Below are 19601 nucleotides of genomic sequence, written 5' to 3'. Positions count from 1 at the left end.
TGCTCAGCCAGAAGCCAGGCTCACGGCTGGTGAGCACGGCGGTGGTGGCAGGAGCCTCTCCCACCTCCATGGCAGTACTAAGGAGCAGCAAGCCGAGAGGTAAGGAGTAGCAAACAGGCAGGCGGTAAGGAGTGAGGGGTCCTGGACTGCAAGAGTGGTGTCCGCCGAGGAGTCCCAGGCTGTGAGAGGGCACAGGCTGGGCTAAGGGACCTCCTCCCACCCCCAGTGCACAAATTTCATGCAAGGGGCCTCTAGTGCAAAAAATAAAAAGGGATAAGCTATTAATATACACAACAACTTGGCTGGATCTCTAGAGCATTATGCTGAATGAAAAATGCCAGTCTTATAAGGCTCCATGCTGTAGGATTTTATTCACAAAACATTTTGCAATGACAAAATTATAGGAATGGAAAGCAAATTAGATTCTGCCAGGGAATGGGGCTAGGCTAGGATGGCAGGGAGGAGAGTATGACTGACTGTAAGGTAGCAGCACAAGGGGGCTCTTTGTGGTGATAAAATAGTTCTGTATTTTGATTGTAGTGGTGGTTACATGAAACTACTCACAAGATAAGATGGCTTGGAACTATAATTAGATTGTGACAATGTCAAATTCCTAGTTTTAATATTACACTATAATTAGGTAAGACATAATCATTGGAGAAAACTGGGTGAGGGATACACAGAACCTCTCTGTACTACATAACAATTGCCTGAGGATCTTTAATTTATTTCAAAATAAAAAGTTTAATTAAAAATCTATTAAATTATAACTTAATTTTATAAAGATTAAATAATAAGTGTTGGAACGCATTAAGAATTTAATGTGCAGTTTGAATTGAAAAGGAGTCAACAGCCTTTGCAGCTCTATTCTTGAAAGATTCCTACTAAATGTTGGTGAATTTCATTCACTAAAGGACAATGAAGATGGGGTGCAGGGTGTCATCTACAGTCATTGTGAAACTCTGGAATAGTGTAACACTCCCAAAAGTCAGAAAAAAAACATGGTACATCTTTATTTCTATACTAGTAGCCCTGTGCACGAATCTGTGCACCAGCAGCTCTCTGGGAGTCCTGGCCGCTCCGCGCCCGCTGCCCAGAGGCTCTCTGTGGCCCAGAGGCCCATCCACAGCTGGGCACAGAATGCTTGCCTTATCATCGGGGCAACAATGCAAGTGTCTCCCCCCCAACCCCCCACCGCTCCATGCCTGCTGCCCAGAGGCCCTCCACGGCCAGGGTGGAATGCTTGCCTCGTCGCCATGGTGACAAAGCAAGCATTCCTCCAGACCACTTACACTGCCTGCTCTCAGTGGCTGACCTGAGAGGACTGGGCGCAGCCATCTTGTGGCTATGGGCGCCGCCATCATTGTGACAGAGTGATGGTTAATTTGCATATTACCCTTTTATTAGATAGGATGCCACACATTTTCAATCTAATTTCTATCCACTAAAATAATATGGCTTGCATACACTTCATCTTAAACCAACTATTAATAGATGCTGGAGCACAGCCAGCATGGCTCAGTGGTTGAGTGTCAACCTATGAACCAGGAGGTCATGGTTTGCCTCCTGATCAGGGCACATGCCTGGGTTGCAGACTCCATCCCCAGTGTGGGACTTGCAGGAGGCAGCAGATCAATGATTCTCTCTCATCACCGATGTTTCTATCTCTCTCTCCCTTTCCCTTTCTTTCCAAAATCAATAAAAAAATATTTTTTTTAAAAGTAGACTCTGGAAAAAAACTTAGGTAATACAGTAAATTAATACACCTATGCAACAGATCTTGGGAGTGTATATATCATTCTAACATCCTTCAGCTGCCTTGAACTGGGACAGGGTGCACTCTGTCCATTAACCACACCACTGGGACTCAGGAGCAGTACTTTCTGCCACCTGCTTCCCTGCTCACAGCTCTACATTCCTGGGAGTACAAACTGGGCCCTATCCCTGCTGTCCCCATTTGAATCATTCAGGAAGGTTCTTCCCACAATCAGCTTTTTTTCTGCTTCCTACCCCATCCCTTCCCCTTGTACTCAGTACCTTGTATTATGTATTTACCTCTCTGCTTCCTACCCTGAGTTCTAAGTTCCCCTGAAGGCAATCTCTTGCTCTCTGATTTACCTCTGTAACTCTTCCTTTCTAGGCATAGTAGTTTTTTAAAATATATTTTTATTCATTTCAGAGAGGAATGGAGAGGTAGAGAGAGATAGAAACATCAATGATGAGAGAGAATCATTGATTGGCTGCCTCCTGCACCCCCTGCCCCTTACTGGGGATCAAGTCACAACCCAGGATGGAAATCGAACTGTGACCTCCTGGTTTATAGGTCAATGCTCAACCACTGAGTCATGCCAGCCAGGCTCTAGGCATAGTAATTTTACACAGAACAAATCAAGTGCATTTTTGTAAAATAAAACCCACTTGAATAATTACAGAAGAATTAAAATGGCACAGCTATGTATTGATGATTATGCATATTTATAATGTTATTTAGCACCATACCAGAACATATGATGTCAGTGTCTTCATTTTAACCATATTGCACCAAAAGGAACCAATTTAAAGAAACCTGAAAATAGTGAGCTAGAAGGTAGTCTCTCTGGGAGTGAGCCAGTGAGGTACTCAGATATATCACTCAGCATTTCATAATGTTAACATTTAACAATGTTAAGATAGCATTCAATGTTTGTTTAGTCAACAAATAATTACTGAATATATTTCATATGCATGGCTCTCCTTCAGGTCCTGGAGAAACAAATGTCCAGGAGATGTGGTCTCAGCCCTCACTGAATCAGGCCACAGACTGTCCCCTGGGAACGGAATTCATTTTGTAAATTAGTAGGAGCCTGGTCCACACGGTATGAGCGCAGAACAAATATATTGAGAAGCAGCACAGTCTGGGGTTCCAGGATGGTGAAGTGCTTTTCAATGGGTGTCTTTCAAAGCTGCACTGTGGCTCGAGATGTGGCAGGGGAAAGGGGGCCCAAAGACTTGGTTTGGAGCAACACTACATCCCTCTAACTGCAAGCCCGTCTATGCTGCTCTGAACAGTTCAAACCCTTTCTCTTTGTGTTATTCTGGGAAAATAAACCACAGCTGACAAGGCAAAAGGAAAAAATCCTTTCCTCATAATATTCCAGGAGTGAATTTGCAATACACACCATCAAAGGGATATTAGTAAATCCCTTATCATTGCATTTCTTAAAATTGTGAACCAAACTATGAATGTTCTAAACAGAACATTGTTATATAGCATCGTTCTATAGCTATGTCACCTGATTTACAGAGAAAGAAGAATCTTTTTATTTCAGCTTATCTGAAAAACAAATAAACAATCAAAAACACACCTATAAAAAGTATACGCTTCCAAACATGAATTTTGCAACTTTAAAGGTGGTATAAACAGTGAGTAGCAAGTGGGGTGGTTAGTGGCAGGCACCTCTAAAAAGATTACAGGCTGCTGAAGAAATTAGTGGACAGAACCAGCAAAGTTACTTTTTCACAAAATAAAAGACTTGACAGAGAGTGTGAAAACTAAATGGGAGTTGGTTCAGACACTAAGTTGCTTGGATTGCAAGGAACACCTTTTACTTAAACCACTTTAATTTTTAATAGATTTTATTTTTAGAGCATTTTTAGATTCATAGCAAAACTAAGCAGAAGGTACAGAGATTTTCCATATACCCTCTGTCCACACACTTGCATAACCTCCCCGGTTATCAGCATTCCCCACGAGTGAGGTACATTTATTTCTATTGATGAACCTACATTGATACATCACCACCACCCAAAGTCCATAGTTTAAATTAGAGTTCACTCTTGGTGTTGTACACATGTGGGTTTAGAGACATGTATAATGACACACATCCAGCAGTATAGTATTACTAGAAGCCCGATGCATGAAACTCATGCAAGGGGCTCGGCCTTCGCAGTCCTAGCTGCCTTGCAGCCCCGTGGCCCCACCCCCACCCACTGGTTGTTCTGGAAGGTCATTCCAGAAGGTCATTCTGCCGTCCGGTCTAATTAGCAAATTAGCTCTTTATTATATAGGATATACCAGTGGTCGGCAAACCGCAGCTTGCGAGCCACATGCGGCTCTTTGACCCCTTGAGTGTGGCTCTTCCACAAAATAACATGTGCGGGTGTGCACGTACAGTGTGATTGAAACTTCGTGGCCCATGTGCAGAAGTCGGTTTTCGACTCTCAAAAGAAAGTTCAATCGTTGTACTGTTGATATTTGGCTCTGTTGACTAATGAGTTTGCTGACCACTGGGATATACAGTAGTTTTATTGCCCTAGAAATTCTCTCTGCTTCACCTGTTCATCCCTTCTTCCACCCAACCCCTGGCAGCTACTGATCTTTTTACCATCTACATCATTTTGCCTGTTGCAGAATGTCACATAGTTAAAATCATACCAGTAGTTAGCCTTTTCAGACTGCCTTCTTTCACTTAGCAATATGCATCTGAGTTTCATCCATGACTTTTCAAGGCTTGATAGTTCATTTCTTTTTAGTGCTGCATAACATTCCATTGTCTGGATGAGATGATATTCCATTGTCTGAACCATTCCATCTCCAAATTTTTACCTTGCTTTATCTTTAAGCTTTCTTATAGTTTAATCTAAAGTTCATTCATATAAATTCCTCCTGAATTACCTTTCAAAATAAGCTTTTTAAGATAAAGAAGATCTCTTGAGACTAAAATCTTTAGCACCAGAATTGTTTTTCAGCACCTACTAGCTGCATTTAAGAAATAGCCTAAGTAGGTTCCTTGGTATATTCACGCATATTAAGCCTTAAGGTAGCTTTGAAACTTCAAGTTAATATCTCCCAGAAGTACTAGTGTCTTTTACCTCCATGTCTTTCCTATATCAAGTCACTCAGATATCTGAAAAGGATACACTCTTATAGCCCATAAATCAATTGTCATCCCATAGAGCTGGGATTAGTGGTGCCAAGAGGCAAAGGGAAGATTTGAATGTTTTCTTAATTCAGTATATTCAAATAGATATTTCACCAAAAGAAAAAAAGGAAGGCCACATAAAAGGTGCTTAATTTCATTAGTCATTAGAGAAATGCACATTTAAACCACAAAGAGATACCATTATAGAATTATTAGAATAGCTATAATCAAAAAGACCAATGATTCTAAGTGTTGGCAAGGATGTAGAGAAACTGACGCCATCATATACATTTCCGGTGAGGATGTAAAATGACATAGTAACTTTAAAAAACAGTTTGGTATTTTCTTTAAAATTTAAATATACAAACCAGCAATTCCACTCCTAGGCATCTGCTCACAATAAAAAAAAATGTTATGTCCTTACAAAGACTTGTATGAATGTTTAGAGAAACATTATTCACAATAACCAAAAACTGAAAATAATGCAAATGTTTGTAAACTCGTGAATGGGCAAACAAATGGGCTATAACTGCATTGAAATACTATTCAGCAATAAAAAAAAAGTAATGACACATGCAACAACATGGGTTAACCTCTAAAACATTTGTCAGAAAAATAATTCAGACACAAAAACATACATATTATATGTATGGTTGAGCATCGACCTATGAACTAGGAGGTCACAGTTTGATTCCTGGTCAGGGTATATGCCCGGGTTGTGGGCTCGATCCCCAGTGTGGGAAGTACAGGAGACAGCTGATCAATGATTCTGTCTCATCAGTGATGTTTCTATCTCTCTTTCTCTTCCTCTCTGAAATTAATAAAATATATTTTTAAAAATTTACTAAAATCATTGAATTATAACTTATAATGAGCAAATTTTATGCTATTTAAATTGCATTTCCAAAAAAACTGTTTGTAAAAAGGCAATAAAGCTTCTCTAATGACAGGTTCGCCAATAAATCTGCAGCAATGTTCTAATGGCAGACAAAATTAATTTGCAAACAAACTGTGAATCACTAGCAGGGCTAAGAAATAATTCTAGGAATCATCTCATTCACACAGAAATGAAAGTGGTGTCTATTCAGGTAAGATTATTTATTAAGCTTCTTCCACTCACTTGTATGTGATGTATACATGTGGTTCGAATGTTTAAAGAGTCCCTCAAAACTGAGTACAATTTAGAAGGTCAAGAGGGAGAGAAAGGTGGGGAATTCCAACATAATTAAGACATAGTACCTTTCTTTTACAATGATCTTAGTGAGTCCGGAGAAGACATTTTGATCAACATTTATCCTACCCCCTATGATTTTAGCTATAATGTCCTGGGTACTATTAAAAACAAAGGCTAACTTAGAATTTGAGAGCTACTTAAGAGTCATTTAAAGGGTGAGAAATTCTTCCAAAATAGTTAGGAATTCATAAAGCTTTACTTTACTTTATAAATTTCAACTGAAAGAAGCTGTTATAAATATGTGAAAACTTAAAAATTAAATGAAAGATACAAATATTCTGTAACGGATCTACTGAGCTGAAAGCTATAGCTCTGGACTGAGAATTGCCATTCCATCCTGACAGAATATGATTCTGCTCTGTTCAGACAGGTGGGGAGGGATTGTTGGGTGTAGAGCTTATATACAGATTGGAAGGTTAAAAATCTTGGATCAGCCATCCCTTAGCCCCAAGACTATTTTTAGGAATGTTCTCAAAGGCTGCTTTCTGAATGAGCCAATGTCTGACACTATTTTGGGTCAAATTATTCACAGTATAGTTTTTATAACTGGCTATAGATCAGAGGTTTCCACAGCCCCCTCCCTGGGTTCAATTAATTTGCTAGAGCTGCTTACAGAACTCAGAGAAATATTTTATTTATTATATTGCCTGTTTATTATAAAAGGATATAACTCCAGAATAGCCCGATGGAAGACAGACATCAGGCAAGGTATGGGGAAAGGTCACAGAGCTTCTATGCCTTCCCCGGGCACAACACTCACCCCAAATCTTCAAGTGTTCACCAACCTGGAAGGTATTGAAACCCAGTCCTCTGGGTTTTATATGGACTTCATTTTCTAGGCATAATTAATGCAATCATTTAATCATTAGCCGTTGTTAACTAAACTCAATCTCTAGCCCCTCTGCACTCCCCCCCCCTCCCCTGAGGTCAGTGGTGGGACTGAAAGTTCCAACCCACTAGTCAAATTGGTGGTTCCAATGGCAACACCTACCATCCTTAGATGTGGTCCAAAAGTCACCTCATTGACATAAGAAAAGACACCTTTATCACTATCATCACTTAGGAAATTCCAAGAGTTTTGGAAGCTCTGTGTCAGAAATGGGAATGAAGACCACATACATATTTTTTTGTTACGATTCACAATATCACACAACCTCAGCACTATGGATAAATTGGGCTAGATAATTCCTTATTTGGGATGGGGTGTTAATCTTATGCAATGTAGGATGTTTAGCAGCATCCCTGGTCTCTACAGAATAAATACCCATAACACTCCTGCCCCTGTTAAACAACCAAAAATATCCCCAGAAAAATTGACAAATTTCCCTCGGGAGCAAAATTGCCTCCAGTTGAGAACTAATGGTCTAAACAATCAGTCCAAAACTTTAGAGCAGATCATATAAGAACTTTGAAAAAGTATAATTTTTCTCACCATTGAGTTGTCCAGGTAACTATAAATCTGTTAATACCTAGAAAATGCCAAGTAAGTGTCTTGGAAAGTGAAGATATTTGCAGGAAGAAAAGTATCATTACAGTTTTATTGAATCATCAAATTCCAGCAGCAAAAACAGTGAATGAGAGAAGCATGTTTCTTTTATGCAGTCAAATTGAATAAAAGGGGACTGATTTTTACTACAAGGCTGACCTCTATGCTAAACAAATTGCCTTTATGATGAAATATTTGAATGTCAAAAAACAATATCCAAAATTTGTGCCCAATCAAATTTAATCACCGCATTTGAGTATAAAGCTCCACTGTATACAAAGATTGTCACTTAATTAAACCACTGAAGTAAGAAGAGACATAAAGTGCTTACTTTTGATGAGCATTGTTAGTTTATAGACCTTATGTTCAATAAACTGAATTAACATTCTGTTCTAATTACATTCTATTACCTTGTTGAAAGGGAGGGATGCCCCATTTAAAGAGTACAAGATGATCAAATGCACAACACCAAACACTGGACAAATGAAACAGACAGGAATTTACTAGTTACCCATACTCACAGTTGGGGGAGATGGAGGACATTGCATACCATGTAGAATCACACTGGAATTGCATTCAGGAACAGAAAGCAGGGACTGGGGAGGGGTGGGGAGGCTTGTTAGTAACCATAGGGTAAAATGACCTTTGGTTATCACGTGGGGATGTGATTGGCTTGTTTGAAAAAAACTCATGGGCTGCAGGAAAGTGAAATCCTTGTTAGGCTGAGGACCAGGTGGAATGCACCTATCCTGGCTAACAAACTAGTCAGGTGAGAGCTTTTCTTGCTTAGAGACAATGCGGGTAGGGTTTGCCCATTTGGCAGGGTTGGGGGAATTCACAGATAGATGTTGGGTCCCTGGGAGGCACAGAGATATTAAGGCAGCATATGGAATTTTCAACCTTATAATTCATATGCTCAGACAATTAGGAGTGATTTATGTTAGTTCACTTATCTTAGATGCAAAGAGGAAATAAGTGGTAGCTATATCTTTCCTGCATGAGTTAGCTGTGTTAAAGCTTTTCAAAACAGAGGTTAGTGTAAAATAATAGATCTGAAACTACTCCAAGAATTCTTTCAATACTTTTAATTGTAGTAACTATCCTGGATACAGTGCATACTTCTAAGCACTGCAGGGAACTATAAAGGAAGAAGAAAACATAGTCCTTTCCTTTAAGTAGCTCATGTCTATATCATCAGAGCATCCTGTACTAATCTCAGTGCTCCTGTGGAGCTTTTCTACATAGGTAAATGTGCAGAAGAGAAGCTAAGGTGATGCCATGACCTTGCAATATTCCATATATATGACTAGGCAGACCATCATGTGAAGGTAAGCTTTAGTTGTGTTTTTTCCCTGTTTTAGAATCAGAACAAGGCCAAACCCTGAAAAATTAGATCATAACTTTCTATAAAGACACTGGACCACTAAAAAGTCCTCCTCAAAATAATTTTAACATTTGTTTCATTTCTATAAGGTCTAATATGAAAACCATATATCTAATGCATGTCCAAGAGTCACTTTGAGGCAAATAAAAACTTGATTTGGAGTCAGAGATCTGGGTGGGAAAACTTCCTCTGATGTTTTCTCTCTAAGTTAGCTACACAAAGAGTAAAATACCCACTAGCAGAGGAAAGAGGAGAGAGGCTCCTGACAACTCCACCAGCACAGACCTGTCCTGTTTGCTGCTGATGTGCTGAAAGACACAGCCCCTCCTTGCTCTCTCTCCTCTCAGATTCTCCTGTTGGAAGCCGCCCATTGCCTTCACTAGCAGAGAGGTGTGGACAAGGAACCCGGAAGGCTGGTCAACCTTGAAGCTCTGAAAGGTCAGAGCCAACCACCCACTGTCTAGTTGAGACAAAAGGGAGCTGAAGCAACTTCCACCTTTTAGTTTTATGTAAATCCTTGCTGATTGGCTATTATTGGAATTGCCTGCCTAAGAGCTATGGGTGAATCCCACAATCTGAATAAAAGGGATAGCAAGGCCAGAGTGGGGTGGAGTCCTTCCCCTTGAGTTGGGCTCCCGCCTGGCCCCCAATATTCCCAAATTTATACTTTCTTGTCTAGTCTCTTTCATTTGTGTACAGCCTCCTCCAGAACCCGAACCCTGAACCTGAACCCTGAACCACGCGGGACGTGGGGTGGACACCCGCATTCTACCTTTCAGAGGGTTTAATGGGGGATTGTGGGATGTCTTGCTTTAGTCTTCCTTTGTTTCCTTAGACAGGCAGGGAGCTACACAGCCACTAGCTCAGAGTGTTTCTTCTCTTCTCCTGTTTCAAGCCCTGTGGAAAACTACAGGGAACAGAAGATGGTGCATGCATATGTAGCAGTAAAAGAACCAGGATCCTGAAAATCTGCTCCCTTCTCTCCTTGCCTGAGTTGTTGAGATTTGAGGGAAAGGTGTTAAGAGTGGAGAGCAAGGAAATTTAAAGAAGGCATGAGATAGCTGAAATTTCTTTCTCTCTCTCTAAACCTGGTTATTGTTCCTGGGACTCACGCCCACCAATCCATAAACTATGTAGCTCAAAAGTCATTAGCATACAGAATGTCAACAGAATCTTGTTGGTCTTAGAACAGGATATTCACAACCCTGATGTCCACAATTTGGGCGCAAATGAATTTGATCAGTATGGTCACCATAGCATACATGGAAGCAATATTTGTTGCTGAGCTGAATGACTCCAGGTGACAAGATGCTAACACTTCTATACTAGCCACTGACTATATTGAACACTGTTATTTATAAACCATGGTCACAGACATTTATTTTCCCTTTTCATAGGAATAGTTCCAATGAATTTTAAGAAACAAAAGAATGGCCTCCCTAAACACACACAAACACACACACACACACACACACACACACACACACACACAGTTAAAGACTCAAGTTTGGGCCCAAGAAAACAGTAGAATAAGGCAAGATGGGAAGTAGTGTTTGATGCACCCACATGGGCCCACAGGAGAAAAGAGTGGCAGAAGTTCCAGCCTCTGCTCTTCACAGAGTGATCTGGGGTGGTCGGTATCCAGCCAATCTTTTCCTAGTCTTTTTAAATTATTTCCCAATTGGGTCACCTTAGCCAGATACAACAAATAGATTGTCTATTTAATTCTGTTTCTAAAACTGTTAGGTATCATGACTATAGGATTCTAAACAATCTTAATATCAAAGGGAGAGTACACCTTTTCTAAGATAGCATTTTTTAATTTAAGAAAAATAAGCCCTGGCCAGTTTGGCTTAGTGGATAGAGCATTCAGCCTGCAGACTGAAGGGTGCCAGGTTCGATTCCAGTCAAGGGCATATGCCTGGGTTGTGGGCTTGATCCCCAGTGGTGGGCGTGCAGGAAGCAGCCAATCAATGATTCCCATCATTGATGTTTCTATTTCTCTCTCCCTCTCCCTCCTCTCTGAAATCAATAAAATATATTTAAGAAAAAAGAAAAAGAAAATGAAGGACACATATCTTTATGTAAGTAGCATAGTTATACACACAACGGTCCTTTCAGCAACAATTAGAAATGAGGCTAGCAACGCTTTCAGCAGCATTTGCCAGAACGCGTCTACGTGTGCGTGGGCACCCGTGCGTGATCACATGGTGTTACACTGTGGAAAACGCAAACAGCTATGTGATACAGTGGAAAAAACATGGGACTTGGAATCAAGACAACTGAATTTTAATCCCAACTCTTCCACTAACTATACATTTTACTTCGGAGAATTGCTTACTCTCCAATTTTTGGTTTCTTCATTTGTCAAAGTTAGGTGTGGTGCTAATTCATTTCCAGAGTCCCTTCCAGCTGTAAAATGTCTGTTCCAGGTTGTTCATATTTGGCACATCTTCATTTAATACAGTTAAAGCACATTATGCTTATTTGTCTAGATTAAATAAAATTGATCTGACATGATATAGTAAACTATGTATAACTGATTTCAACAATCTTACAGAAAGCAAGGCCCTCCTTGCTGGTTGGGAATAACATCATACTGACACAAAAAGATTGAGGAGTAGAAGGTTTAAGCATGTTCTATCCTTCATCACACACAGGAGAAAATATTCCCTAGTGAAGTATGGTAGCAACCATACTTGGGTAAAAATTGTTGTTTAATATTTTAACCTTGCTGTTTTGGGTTCTGTACTCATTTAAAAGTTATTTTGATTTTCTGAACTTATGTATGATTGAATACTCCCTTGATGGCAGTTTGAATATCCCATTGATTGTGATCTCACTGGTCATCGAAGCACATTCCTCTGGGACTCAGGACAGATAGTGATCCTAAATTGTCTCAGTAGCTACAGATAACTGAATTTCGGTTAACTCAGTGGTCCCGAATCTGGACAGCACAATTATTCTAAATTGTCCAGGTGGTCCCAGATAATGCGTTTCTCTTGATTCAGTGATTCGTAGATACTTTAGATAACTAAGTTGCTCAAATTCTGCTTCTGTAAAAATGCTTTTTCGCGAAACAGGTTCCTCATTCCAGACCCAAAGATGTAATTGATACTTTTGTGATATTCTGCATATAAGCCAGAAGTGGCAAGCTGTTCAGGGCTGCGAGGTCTGGAGCGCTTTTGCTCCCTCGTATGCCGCCGGCTTTTAATAAATGACTCCATAATTCGACCTTTTTTTGAGGTGTCCTTTGTAAGATTGGAGTTACACTACAACAATAGGAAGGAATTCCTGTTCCATCTTCTCTTAATGGTATTTGGCACTTGAGTATTTGCTCATACAAACCAATCACATGCTTTATTGTGTTTTGAAAATTGGTATCTTTCTCAACTGATGTATCATCGTAAAATTTACAAGGGAAGAATGTAATTTATTGTTTAGTGTGTGTGTGTATGTGTGTGTGTGTGCGTGCACATGTATGTAAGGAAAGAAAAGAATGAAGAATGAAGTGTTAATTACTGAACATTTATGTAAAAAGGATGCCACCGCGTTGATGATCCATTTAGTTATGTGTATCATCATATACTTGACTCCTGTACAAATGAGAGCTGACTCTAGAATTCCTACCTTGTGTAAATATACATAATATACCTATAACAAAGACAAAGCGTTATTTAGTTGTTCTCCAACTGCAATGTTCTATTGCATAGAAAAGTAGTAGATATGAAAAATTCTTCAGTAATGTCCAAAATGCATTCCTTAAGCTAGTGTTTCTTTAATTAGAAAAAATATGCAGTTCTCATATAACAGTCACCCTATATTACATATTTATTCAGCTCTTGCCTTTCAGTACCTCAAGGCTTAGTGGCAAAATCATTTGTGATTTTTTTCTTAAAAAATGAAATTATTCTATTATTTCATGTATATCCTGCCCTTATGCTTCTAAATTTCACAAACTGGGGTAAACCCGTAATAGTAGGAAAATAATAACATTTTTGATAGGTTGATAGAATTAAAAAACATTAAAATAAACCCCACTGTAAAATGAAAATTTCTCCAAAATTCTATGTAAACTTTATCATTATCTTTCATGAGAGACAGAAATCTTCTAATTCAAACGTAGTTACCTCTAGGGTTTAAAATTTTAACTTCTGCTCAGGCACTTCTTTAATTTTATTACTTATACTGTCACAATAGAATTTATCAAAGATAAAGTATAATAAGAATTTAAAATAACATTATCAGAGCTAATATATCAGAAGACAGAGTTCTCTGAACTCACTGCTTCATGTTTTTGTCATGGGAAGCTTTTCATTTAATAAACTAGAATCAAAACAATAATTTTCAACAAAGACTCAATTCAAACAAGTTCCATAAAATGCACATTTTATTCTGTATCATGAAAAAATATTCACATTTAAGTAAAGTGTGAAAAAAAAAACAAAACAAAGCTAATCCTCCCTAATGAAATAGAGTTTATTGTGCTGAAACCCAGAATTCTTTCAATTAAAAACTTCCTCCTGCCAATCAATTCACTTTTTAAAATGACTATTTCTGGAGGACAATTTTAAATAAAGTAATAGTCACCACAAACTTCCCAGAACTAATCAAATTTTGATCACAAATATTCCAGAATTGACCCTAATTCATAAAGTTAAAATATTTTCACACATTTTCTCAGCAATTGGGTAATTGTTCAACAGTACATACAAAATGTCTATGTTACACATTGCAATACCTTTAAGTAGAAAAAGTGATCTGCTAAGCATGAGTTAGAGTTTGAAAAGAGAAAACAAGAAGTACAGCTTAGCAGAATAATATTAAAAAACATCACATGAAGTTTTTGCATTGCTTCCAATGCATGAATTAATTATCTCCAGTGAATTCACTATCATAGTAGAGGTATCTTTAATAAACTCAGTTCCCACACGTAAGTGTTTGCCAAAATTAATTCCCACAGTAGCATTAGTGTGATAGTCAGAAATTTCATTATACTATTCAGAATGCCATTAACTAGTGTATCCAAAGTCATCAGAATGTAGAATAAATAGAAATGTATAGTCTTCAATATATATAAATATGCACATTTAATTTGTATTGTCTGAGTACCAAGCACTTTTAGGACTCATTGCTTTTTTAATAAACTACAATGGATGTTTCAGGGTGGAAATGGTTCTAAATTGTTTTCCAATTTCAATCATATTGGTAACAATCATATTGTCCCCAGGATGAAATGTGTATTCTGTCTCACTTTAACTGTGAATGGGTTCTGAGGTGCATGATGACCACTTGGTGGAAAATGCCATTACTGCCAACCAAAACGAGAAGCGCACGAACATTACACTTACACCGTCTCTGAAGAATAATCTCAAGAATCACAACATGAAAACATTCAAGCAGAGATAAAAAAAAAAAAAAAAAAAAAAAAAAGCAAGCCTCACCACTATTTTCTAAATATGGAATATGTTACATAACCTTAATCTTGATTTTAAATGGACGTACATTTGGCCCTAGCTGCTTTGGCTCAGTGGATAGAGCATCAGCCTGCGGACTGAGGGGTGGCAGGTTCAATTCCTGTCAAGACACATGACCAGGTTGCGGGCTCGATCCCCAGTGTGGGGCGTGCAGGAGGAGGCCAATCAATGATTCTCTCTCATCATTGATGTTTCTCTCTCCCTCTTCCTTCCTCTCTGAAATCAATAAAAATATATTTTTTTAAAAAAAAGTACATTTGGCTTTTGTATAAACTAATAATTCATGGGTGTGACATGATATACCAGTATCAAAGACTCAAGTCTATCAAACCTTCTTTGACATGGAATTCAAAATAAATCTTCATTGTGGTTTTGCGTAGTTTGCTAGCTATTCTTCCTGTTTACTCTATCTCAACCTCATCTGTAATCTTTCCCATCATACTTTGGTTGGAAAAAGTTGAGGAACAAATGAGGGATCCATGACACCAACCCCTCTCTGACCAACAACCTTTATGTTGCTTTAATTACAAAGTCCAATTTCCTTAATTCAACAGAATGTGACCATAGAAGGAAAAGGTTAAATTTTATGCTATCAAAGATGATTTACAGAGGAGGTAAAATATCTGACAATGAATTAATTAAATTAGTTACTATGAATACTCAATCTGCTTTATTCAGGTATCAGTATGGGTATTTTAGCCTTGTGTGGACTTGTCATTCAATAGTCAGTGTTTCTGCATGAGGAGAGACTGGTCAAATCTTTTGACTTTACTCCATGAAGATACAGTACAATCAGCTAAGTGCTTAGAGCCTGTGCTTCTAGGTAATCAGAAGTAGAGGTTATAAACTTGGTGGGTAGAAGAACAATATATTTAATATATACATTAAAGCCCCAATATTTGACAAGCTTTCAAAATGCTTCCATTTTCTTGTTAAATGCATTAAAATCTAACAGGAGTTATGACAATGTGTTATCTCCAAATAAATAAATAAAAACTATTAAAAAGCATCACATACACACAAAAAAACACACATTACAATAGTCATGGGGATGTAAAGTACAGCATAGGGAGTACAGTCAATAATATTGCAATAACTATGTACCGTGCCAGGTGGGTACTGGAAATATCTGGGGGGAACACTTTGTAAAGTATCTAATTAACCACTATGCTGTATACCTGAAACCAATACACAATAATATTTAAAGTAAACTGTAATTTTTCACAAAATAAAAAGCAACTGTTATTCCTAACTCTTTCTTTCCTTTTTGTCAGTTAGAACTTTAGTCAAAAACTGTACTTTTTGGTCAATTGTTCTTTGACCAAGTGCATTTAGATATAGTGCAAGACTTCATTTAAATAATAATGCAGTAATAATATAAAACCCAGTGATGAAAATGAGCTAACTTTAGAAAGCTTTGTATGATATCACTGAGGTCCTGCACGGTGGTTATGGAAAAAGTAGAATGGTCTTTCCCATAGTTACCTCTGGCTATGTTATCATAAAAGTGAAAACAAGATGACTTGGGCTGAAGATTCCAGAATATAAGATCATAACACCTTATTTTTCTCCTTATCTACAGACGTTAGCTTAAAAAATTCTCAAAAGAGTAGAACAAATAAATCACATTCATAAAATTAACATTTTTTTTCATTAGAGAAAATTCTTTAAATTCTCTGAAGTAAATATTCACAGGCTCGTTAAATTTGGAAATAACACAGATTGCCATTCAAAATAGACATAGTTCATTTGGATAATGCATTTAACAGTGGTTTGGCCAAGACGGTGTTAATCTACTTAAAACTCAGAGGGTCAAAAAACAAATTTTAAAAATAAAATATTTCTGGAGTCTCATCTAAATCCCAATATTAAAAGTGGAAAAAATATATAGGGGAAAAATCTCAAATATCTCTCGCTTTCCTTGACTACCATGCATTACTTTTTTTAGGTTAAAATTGAATTGGAAAAGGAAATGCTAATACCAGTGACTATGAATTGCCTCTTACTAATAATTACATTTGGCAATTGGCCTGCACCAATGCCTTTCAACTGTGGGGAGAAGTGATGGAAAATTCCACTATTGGATGGGGCAACTTACGAGTTCAACCTCTGTCATTTACTCTAACCTACTATGGTCAAAGCAAACATATACATTAACATTATAAAGTAAATTTTTAAAATTTGTTTTCAATTCAGGAACTTTTAAAAGTGCATGTCTTGAAAGACTTGGAATCTGCATTTAAACTAGATAGTCTTTGCAATGTCAGTACTCTGAAAGATGAAGTTGTCTCCCTAGGGTTTGCCTGACTGTTACTAGAATCTCAACCACTTAATAGCTATGCTATCCTGTCAAGTTCCTTAATCTGTTCTTTCACAGGGTTGTTGCAATAATTAAATTTATAACCTAAATAAAGTGGTTAGCATAGTGTAAATAGAGAGTGAGCACTCAATAAATATAAGCTTAATTAACTTACTTAACTTCTAAGCCTGAAGGTAAAGCAGCTGATAGATTCCACTCAGCCTTCATCATCTTCCTGGTTCCCAGTCCAAATCCTCAATGGTCCTGACCCTCATAAAGCATGTAAAAACATTGGTCTCATCATAAAAAAATCAAAAGGTAGAAAATCTCAAGTTAGAATACAAACCAATATTCTTAAAACATCTGGCCCATAATAGGCATTAAAAAATTCTAGCTTGTATCCATCCACCTTCCCTGCATAATATGACTCAGAATTAACTAGAATGTAGGACCAACTACAAATTCTAGTACCACCTAAACAAGAACCAGTATGCCAACATAAATGTTTACTTATTTTCTCTTAATTTCTCAATTAAACATTCCCAAACTCTATCATGCCATTTTATGAATTTAAGTACTCTCCAAAGAACAAAAAAGTTAACTGCCTTCCTCTACACTGAAGATGATTTGTTTGGTTTTGTGTGTTTGTGTATACCCCCCAAGTGTTTTGAGAGGTAGAGAAGAACAATAAAGACAGAACTCCAAAGTATTTTAGTGGTCTTTAGACTTGGATAAATGATACTATTTGCCCTCACTGGATAGCTGAGAACTAATTATTTGACATAAAATGCTTTGAAGATTAAGCTTATTAATAATTAACATTGGCACTATTTAACAAATTGATGTTTGATATAATTAGGTATCATAATTCTATTAATTACTTCATTAATAAAGATTTTTTTTAGCACTTCTCATCTTCACATAATTTATGGCCCCTAACAGATTTTTACTATAGCATTTGGAATCATTACCACTTATTTTCAAAATTATGATAATCAAAAATTAAATTCCTTTATTTAAAAACAAAGTGAAGAAATTTTCACCAGGGTCAAAGAAAGTTTTAAAAATTTTGGCAGATAAAACCACTGAAATTCAGAGTAAGCATTTTATCCTAATATAAATCTATTGATTTTTAAATGTTAAACATACTAAATAACTCACAGTTCCAGGAACAGAATTGCTAATAAGGTCATTATTTTTAGCATCTAAATCTCTATTCTAAAAATATTCTAAATAAGAAGAGGTGGGTAAAATCCAGAAGATAAAAGACCTGTAGATTTGTGGAATAAATACCTTTCCAGAGGGAAAAGAGGTAAATGGCAAATGCTTCAAAGAAAGAACACAAATATCAATAAATATTAAGCATGTGGGTAATTGTTTTGTGCAAATAAATAAACTTTAAGAAATATAATTTATTGACCATCTAAATTCCACAGAAGAGAGGTATGGCAAACCTGAACATGTCTCTTTTAATGAGGATGATTCTGTAGCTATATTGTTAAAACCACATTTCATAATTCATTTAATGGGTACTAGAAACATCTCAGGTAAGCACTCTTTTACTTAACAATGAGAAAAACTGATACTAGGGAATGTATGCAACATTTGAATGTTTGAACATATTACTTGCTCAAGTCCTAAGATTGCATTTAGTAATTCACATTATTTAATGTTTAAAGACTCTGACATGGGAATTCATCTGAATTTGCCCTTTGGTTTTGCCTGGTGATATGTCAGAAAATGTTATAACTACAGAAATGTGATGTTATAGTTTTGCTTCTGTTGGAACGTCCTTATTGTTGCCCATTCACCATGTTTTTATGTGTGTGTGTTGTTGTTTTTTATGACTAATGGAAGATCCAAGCTTAGCCAATCTTTCTCACTGAGAAGTCTGCACATACTTACACAATAAAGTATCTATAATAACAAAAGCATAATATGCTAATTAGACCAGACAGCTAAACGACCTCCCAGATGTCCTTCTGGACGTCCTTCTGGATGACCTTCCGGACGAAGCCAGGGCTATGAGGGCCGAGGCAAGCTGCCGTGGCTGCAAGGGCCAAGTCCTTTGCACGAATTTCGTGCATCGGGCCTCTAGTGTGTAAAATAAAAATAATCTAAAGCAATGCATACCAGTAAAACTAAGGTAAAACAATGAAAAAAATATTCTGTATAAACTCACCAGAGTTTATTTGATTTCACCCATTAGCATTATCAATGACCATGCTTACACCCCTATGAGTCTAAATGGCCACCTCCTTTATGATCCTCATTTTATATCTGTTGCAAATTGGAAATGCAAATCTTGATTTGGAGTCCTGTGAGCTCATGTTAGCCTGGCACCAGAACCTATTTCAAACCTGTTTTTGTTCTGTGTAGCCCCACATACATCTCCTCTTGACTGGTTTTCCTAGACCAAGATGAATATTTCCTATCATGTCAAATTGATCTATATCAACCCTCTAAAAAAATTAAATGTCATGCCACAGTTGTAAGAGATTTTATTATCTAAGCTGCTAATAACATGTGAGATGTAAGTACAAAGTTTACACTGACAGCAAGTTGATTGAAAATATTTATTTACATATGTGTAGAATACATATGTAATGCAACTGTGAGTTGAAATGCCATAGGCCTATCACAGTGGATACAAATATAAATGTCACTGACCATTTTGCAAATAAATCAAAAGGATTATAATGGATAGTAAAAAGTCATGGTCAAGAATGACCAATCCCCTTAACCCTCCTTTAATATTCTCAAATATATCAGGCATTTCTAACTAATTCTTCTTTAACTTGAGAAATGGTGTCCACTTTC

Source organism: Plecotus auritus, assembly GCF_963455305.1.
Source record: "Plecotus auritus genome assembly, chromosome: 1".
Lineage (NCBI taxonomy): Eukaryota > Metazoa > Chordata > Mammalia > Chiroptera > Vespertilionidae > Plecotus > Plecotus auritus.
This window is presented reverse-complemented; position numbering follows the sequence as displayed.